The sequence below is a fragment of the Octopus bimaculoides genome, chromosome 4 (genome assembly GCF_046866305.1).
Source record: "Octopus bimaculoides isolate indiv1 chromosome 4, ASM4686630v1, whole genome shotgun sequence".
NCBI lineage: Eukaryota > Metazoa > Mollusca > Cephalopoda > Octopoda > Octopodidae > Octopus > Octopus bimaculoides.
In genome coordinates, this window is record NC_142931.1 from 45,765,768 (window position 1) to 45,774,018 (window position 8,251).

An 8,251-nucleotide genomic window follows, 5' to 3' on the forward strand; every position below is an offset into this window, starting at 1 on the left:
TGTGTAGGCGTGTGTGGGATATGAATATATATTTACATACAGATGTGTATGCATATATAAATAAAAAGAAAACACATATTCTGGTGTGTGTGTGTGTGCGTGTGTGTGTGTGTGCGTGTGTGTGGGGGGGGGGTGTATGTGTGTGTGTGTGTGTGTGTGTGTGTGTGATTGTTCATACTCACACTTAGATGAATGCATTAATTTTACCTTATCCTCCAGCCACCAACAAAATCGCTCCGTATGTTCAATGTGCTTCAAACTACAGTGAGAACACAAATGTGCGCGCATGTACATGCGCACGCGCACACATGCACGTTCACATATAAACATACGCATATATCAGCGCAAGCGCTTACAGAAACGAATAATGAATCCAGCTCGCAAGGCGATGAGCTTGCAGAAACGTTAGCACGCCGTGCGAAATGCTTAGCGGTATTTCGTCTGCCGTTACATTCTGAGTTCAAATTCCGCCGATGTCCACTTTACCTTTCATCCTTTCGGGGTCGATTAAATAAGTACCAGTTACGCACTGGAGTCGATATAATCGACTTAATCCGTTTGTCTGTCCTTGTTTGTCCCCTCTGTGTGTAGCCCCTTGTGGGCAAAAAAAAAGAAAAAAGAAATAAGAAACGAATAACGAATCCTTGTGGGTCTTCACATTTTAACATTCTCTTCTCACCTTGGCTTTGATGCTACCAAGCGTGAACATGTCGCTGATCTCCTGTTGCATGAAATAGCTGCCAGATTTCCCTCGCTAAACTAAAATGCTATTGTGCGAAAACAGAAATTGCACATTAGGTAATTTATTCCTAGGTACATTATGTCTGAAAGAAGGAAAAAGGAATTCAACGACTGGAACCTATTGATCATTGATCTGCTGGATCAGAAATCTCTTCTTCATAATGTAATTACAACAACCTTAATATAGCTGACATTTTAGTAGTATGTGTCATTCCCAAAATTAATTTATCCAGCTGAGGTCTGTCTTACAAATAATGGTGAAAGAAAATAGTTATATAGAGCTTCCCAAAAATCCATTTAAAAATAAGAGGTGCGCACGTGAGAGATACTGTCAACGAAATTTTACTCAGTCCGGCGGCTATTTGCAATATCAGTGAATGTATTAGTCACTGTTTACTACATCGGAGGCAAAAGCTTTCGTCTAGGCATGTAACTGAGTGTACACGTCATTCAAAAAGCCCGGTGAAGGCTGAGATGCATTTGGTGCTGTTACTAGTCTGCTTCAGGGGTGATTTTTCGCTTCTCTTCTGTATGTATATATTGTGTTACTTTCATAAGAGATTTTATCTCAGGCAGAATCCACAGTATCTTACCTGTCAGCGGTGTATATACGCTAAGAATGTACATAGAAGCCTATTTTTATTCAATACTGCCTCAATTCCGCACATTGAATACATACATGCAAGCATACATACGTACATAAATACACACATTCATAAATTCATGCATGCATGCCATACATGTAGATAAATAGCTAGATAGATAGCTGCCTATATATGTATATGTATATATATAAATCATATACACACTTATATGTATATATATTTATATGTGTGTGCACATACATGCACACGCACACACATATACATGCAATATATACATATGCACATATATATACATACATACATACAAACACAAGCGCATGACATTTATGTATGCATAACATAAGAATAATCTTAGTATAATGTGTGTACGTGCGTGAGTGTGCACGCGCGTGTAAGACGTATAATATATATGTATATATATATGTATATATATATGTATATATATATATATATGTATATATATATGTATATATATATGTATATATACATATATATGTATATATATATGTATATATATATGTATATATATATATATATATATATATATATATATATATGTATGTATGTGTATATATATATATATATATATATATATATATATATATATATATATATATATATATATGTATGTATATATATATATATATATATATATATATATATATATATATATATATATATATATATATATATATATATATATATATATACACACACACACGAGTGTATGCGTGTGTGGGTGCACGTATGACACGTCAACTATCGATCATTCGTCCTTGGCCCAACATTAAAAATAGATAAAAACACATAAATACATATATGGTAACAGCAGTAGCAGCAGCAGCAGCAGCAGCAGCAGAAGCAGCAGCAGAAATGTCACAAAGATAAAAAAATGTAATAAAAAAGAACAACCATAAGCATAACAAGAGCAACAACAACAACGATTTTCCAGGTTGAACGTATATACCTCAGTACTAGCTGTAATTTTTATTCCTTTAATTGCTCTTTTTCTTTCTTTTCTTCTTCCTTCTATTCCTCCTCCCTCTTTCTCGTTTTCTTTTATAATACAGTTCTTGTGTCTTCCTCCTTCTCTTCCTCTTACTGCGACTCCTCTACCTTCCCACAGTTGTACTATTAGCAAGTCACTCCCACCAAACGACACGTCCCGAGGCTAACAACATAATATGACAGAATTTCGTCATCGCCACTTTTATTAATTTCGTTCGTCTATTTTGTTCATATTTTATATGTATTTGTGTAAGCCACATACGCAGCACTATAGCGCGCGCCGTAACGAATAGATTTCCATATAATTGTGTGTGTATGTATGTATGTATGTGTGTGTGTGTATGTGTGTATGTATGTATAGCATAAGTTTACGTCACTGCTGTGACGGCAAAGGGATGAGAAAAGGGGGATAAGGAATAAAGGCGTTACAACCAGAAAGGGATACAAATCTTGAACTACTATTACTACTACTACTACTACTACTACTACTACTACTACTGCTGCTGCTGCTGCTGCTGCTGCTACTAATTGTGCGTGGGCGAATGTGCTATTTTGTCTCGGGATTTATACTTTACAGTTTTAGCAATGATGCTAATTGAGCAGAGATTTAGGGAAGTTATTGTTTCGTATCGCGATTCATTTTCATTAACTGGGGAAGGGTACTTTAATGCGTTCCCTTCCCCAACTGTTTTTTTCTTCTTAATGGTTAATGGTTATTGCTATTGATGTAGTCTACATTTTTTAAGTTAAGCTGCATTTGCCATTGCATCTTTCCATCATTTTATGAAACAGGCCATGGTTTGACAGTGATTTGGCTCACAATAATTTTCTAGCACAGGGTTCAGTCATTTTTTCTTTTTTTTTTTTTTGACCCCTTTGATTACTACTTTATTCTGGTGGACCCCCTTAGCCATTCGATTTTTAAAAACTAATTTTATAGAAACTTCTCTCAGAATTCCTATTTTGTTTTTCATACATTAACTTGTGTCGGTTGAAGCATATAAAATGTCAAACTTTGCTGCTTCTTGCGATACATACCAATACATATATCTAAAACATTTTTTCAGAGAGCCTTAAAATACTATTGTGGATCTCCAATTTAATATTTTGTTGCGTGGAGCCCCAAAAATCTTATATGAACCTGCAGGGGCCATATGGACCCCGGTTGAGGTTGAGTAGGTCGAGCAACCACGTATATCGGGGAAGGTAAACCTTTCGTCCGAAAGCGTAATTTTGTCCGCATTAAAATTCTAAGCCACCTACTGACAAGTAAGCAGAATCGTTAGAACGTCTGATAAAATACCTTGCAGTATGTATTCCTTTTCCTTGGGTTCGATGCTAAATCCAGTCGTGACACTCATAAATGATAGACTTTATTCATTACACTGTTTAACACCACCACATCATCACCTAATCTTCGGAGTCTTGGTCGGAGTCAATATGTTGCGAGCATCCGGATGAAGTCTACGATTTCAGGATATATATGTAAGAACGACCGTGCGAACCAAAAGGAGAAATGGTGACGAATGGAAAACAGGCTCCTTTTTTAACGCGTCACACGGTCGACACAATAATATAAAATGATAAATATATGTTATAATTCTATAATATAGAGAACTAAGAAATTTGCCAGTAAGATACAAGATAGGAACGCAACCGATAAAGATGTATAACAGTAAGATTTATTGGAGCATTAAACTGTATGTCTGTGTGTGAGTGAATGCGACATAATGAAACACAATATAAGACTGGCCGTCATGTAAACAAACGAGTGCGTATACAAATGTATGTATGTGTATGTAAGAGTTACAGAGTATAGAACAGAGTCAGTAACACGGATAATAAGAGTATAGAACAGAGTCAGTAACACGGATAATAATATAAGATACCAGTTCTTAGTTAGGGTACACAGTAGTAAGTGTCTGTATATAAGAAGTTAAGGTTAAGGCAGTGCGGTCACTCGTCGTGATGCTGGGGCTTCTATGCCGGGCCGGGTTCTTGAATACAGATGTTCTTCGCAGGTTGAATTCTGGCTGTTAATTTCGTGGTGAGGCGATTCACACAAATAGGGTTGAGAAGAGAAACTGCGGTGGCTGTTTGGTAGCTTGTGTACGTGTAGAAGTCATATTGACGCTGGCGGCGATGCTGGTAGTCGTAGTTGAAGTGGTTGTTGATGTCGTCACTGGAACTGGCTGGTTGGTTGGTGCTGTGTTACGCGTGTGTGGTCAAACGACCAGATCCTACAAGATCTGAGCCGCGACGAATTGGCGGGTATCTAGCAGGCTATTTATAGATACAGATAGCCTCCAGAGAAGCATCAGAAGAACACTCTCACGTGACCTTATTAGGGGCTACAGCTGGTCGATTTGCGTCGTGGCTCGAACGGTGTGGAGACAATTGCCGCCCAAATAATAGTCAGTCAGGTGATGGACACAGCAGGCGGGAAAGAGTTGCTTTCTACTACGCTCGCCTGTTAATATATATACTAGTGAGAGAAGTGTTCACTACATATATATCAGCTCAGGCGGCATATGTCTGCTAATGGCACCATGTGAACTGTTACTTCCTATCTGTCCGGTAAGTCCGTCAGCGACTTGACCGGCATGGAAATCTTTTTCTGTAGTTAGGAGAGATGGCCAGACACAAAACTTATCAAAAGAGCAAAGTCTCTTGCAGACCAACGTCTAATCAATGCAACTGTTTCCACCTTTAGTTGTCGAGGTACCTTACCTTTGAATTTATGTGGGGATCGGCTAGGTCTGTCACTTCTGGTTCGTTTAATTACGTTGCATTCTTCCTTCTTGTCATACAGTAGTACAGGTACAGTAGTACAGTACAGAGTTTTGTAGTACAGTACAGAGTTTTGTAGTACAGTACAGAGTTTTGGGCACGAGTCAGAATATATCGATATTTTTTTTTTAATTTGGTAGTTTTTAATGCACCATACCAGAGCATTTTTTACTTCTTTCAGCCAGTCATGTTGGGTCACTGCCATAAAGGGTTTGGTTGAACAAATCCAACCCCAGTAATCTTTTTTAAGCATACTACTTACTCGGTGGTTTTTGTTGAATCACTAAGTTATAGCGACGTAAATAAACCAGCGCCGGTTGTCTAATTGTAGGTAGTAACAAACAGGGAGCATACAAAGGCACACATACACATACAGAGACATATACATATATCTTTATACACACATACATATAATATAGATATAGATATATATAGATATACATGGTTCCTGGTTCAGTCCCACAGCGTGGCATCTTAGGCAAGTGTCTTCTACTATAGCCTCCCGCCAACCAAAGCCTTGTGAGTGGATTTGGTAAACGGAAACTGAAAGAAGCTCATCCTATATATGTGTGTTTGTGTGTGTGTGTGTGTGTGTGTGTGTGTGTGTGTGTACATATACAGATAGATAGATGGACAGACAGACAGACATGTATACATGCATACATACATGCATACATACATGCATGCATACATATATACATACATACATACATACATACATACATACATACAACGGATTTCCAGACTGTTTCCGTCTACCAAATTCACTCACGAGGCAATTGTCGGTCCAGGCCATCGCAGAAGACACTTAGGCAAGTGCCATACAAAGGGGCTGAACCCAAAACCATGCGGTTGCTTGGCGAGTTTCTTAACCACTCTGCCATACTTGCGCCTACAATTTGTAATTATGTGAAATGTTTTGCGACAATATACAACTGTTTCAAAACAGTGTGTGTGTGTATGTTTGCGTGCACGCGCGAAATACAAACATACACACACACACACACACACACATATATATATATATATATATATATATATATATATATATATATATATATATATATATATATATTTATATATATATATATATATATATATATATATACTATTAGCAAAAGTCGGGATGCGTGGTGTTCGGCTACTCAATAAATGAAAATGCATTTAATACTACAAAACTTACACGTAGGACAGACACAGCAGAACCCTAATTCTTCATCAGTTTGTTATTTGTGATTGGACAGAGCACACTTGTTTTAGGGACAGAAATTTTATGACAAGACTTCTGTAACTAGTTTTTTTTTTTTTTTTTTTTTCTCAGTTTTAATATCTGTTTGAGATATTTATTGCTTGAAAAGAAAGACAGAGAGGTAAGAGAAACCCGAGCGGTCGAAAATATAAAATCGAACTCTCAGACCTACTGCAAATTCGCAAAAGAATCCACTTCGGTGTGCAACAAGATAGATCCACTGTTTGATGAACGTGGCTTACTGCCTGCAGAACCCATGAGGATTGGTGAAATACTAAAAAAATAATTCCAAAATGTTTTCAGCTCTCCACTGGGAGATATGCAAATAAATGAGCCTGTTAAGTTCTTCAACACCGCAGATTCACAGTGAAAGACAACCTTCGATTACATTGACTTAAAGAATAAGATGTAATACAGGCCACTGATAAAATAGATTGGACTGGGCAATAGATCCTCTTGGTTTTCCAATTATTCTTTGAAAGACAAACGAAAATGTTCTCGCCAAACAAAGCTTTCTTGCATGCGCAGCTGATAAAACCATCGGTTACGAAATAATGAATCATTTATTCGTTAATTAAGCAATTAGTTTAACTCCTAATACATTACTCAGAGAATAATGTGAACACAGAACTAACTACTTGACAAGTCTATTTCAGTAGAGATGTATAAGAGGCAAAAATTTATGCTCTTCGGCCATAAATGATATGTGGCTATTTCATCACGTGTGTTAAAACGTTAGTTAGGCAGTCATAAATAATTATGTCCTTTCATAAGATCAAAAAAGAAAAACGAAATAATATCTCCTAAACAAATGAGATTAAGATACTTCTGAACGACCACTAAGATTTGCTAATAAGTAGCTGTTTGAAAATATTTTGACCGACTGCAACTTCTTTAATATGTCACCAATGGCTTGATACTTAAACTCTACTTGTGTAATACTTCATGCTTAGTGCGCGAATCGTACGAAAAGTTTAAAATAAATTATGCTGTTTATACACAGTAATGTTCATGAGGAAATAATTTAAAAAGGAAAAAAATTGCATGCAGCAACACGTTTAGAGATAATGAATAACTGTAAAGATAATTTCGGTTAACTTCATTACATGTGGATGATAGTTCCATAAGCAGTGCTCTGGCAGCGAAAGCTTCCATGTTTACTGCATGTTTTACTTCGGATTCTCAACAATGCACACGTTCAGTAAATCTGTTTTCTTAAATAGCTCAATGCTACAATTGCATACACGCATCTGCGTGAAAATACACACCTCGATGTACACATTCATGCACACATACCTCTGGTTATCTCAAACCAACAAGCCCACCTCATCATTATAGTGTCCCTTACCTTCAAACAATAGGTCCCAGATCAATATAGACACACGCTTAGGCACACACACATGCTTAGGCACACACACATACATCATGCGCGCGCGCGTGCACCTCTATATGTAGAGCGATATATTTTTATCTTTGGACACACACTATAGTGTCCCTTCACCAAGAAAGGCAAATCTTCTCACCTTGCCAGCAATATTCTAATAGCATCTTAGTCCAACATCTCATATATTTTTGTACAAATGCATTTTAACATACAGGCATACATACATACACACATACACACATGTGCATACATACATGGATGCATGCGTACATACATCCATCCATACATACATACATACACACACGTGCATACATACATGGATACATGCGTACATACATACATGCATACATTCATACATACATACAAAAATGCATACATGCTTGCGTGCATGATGGCCGTCCACTCGTGACCGAAGAAAATCGTTACTGACCTTTAGGAACATTGTGCGCTCAAGACTGCCTTATACGTTACACT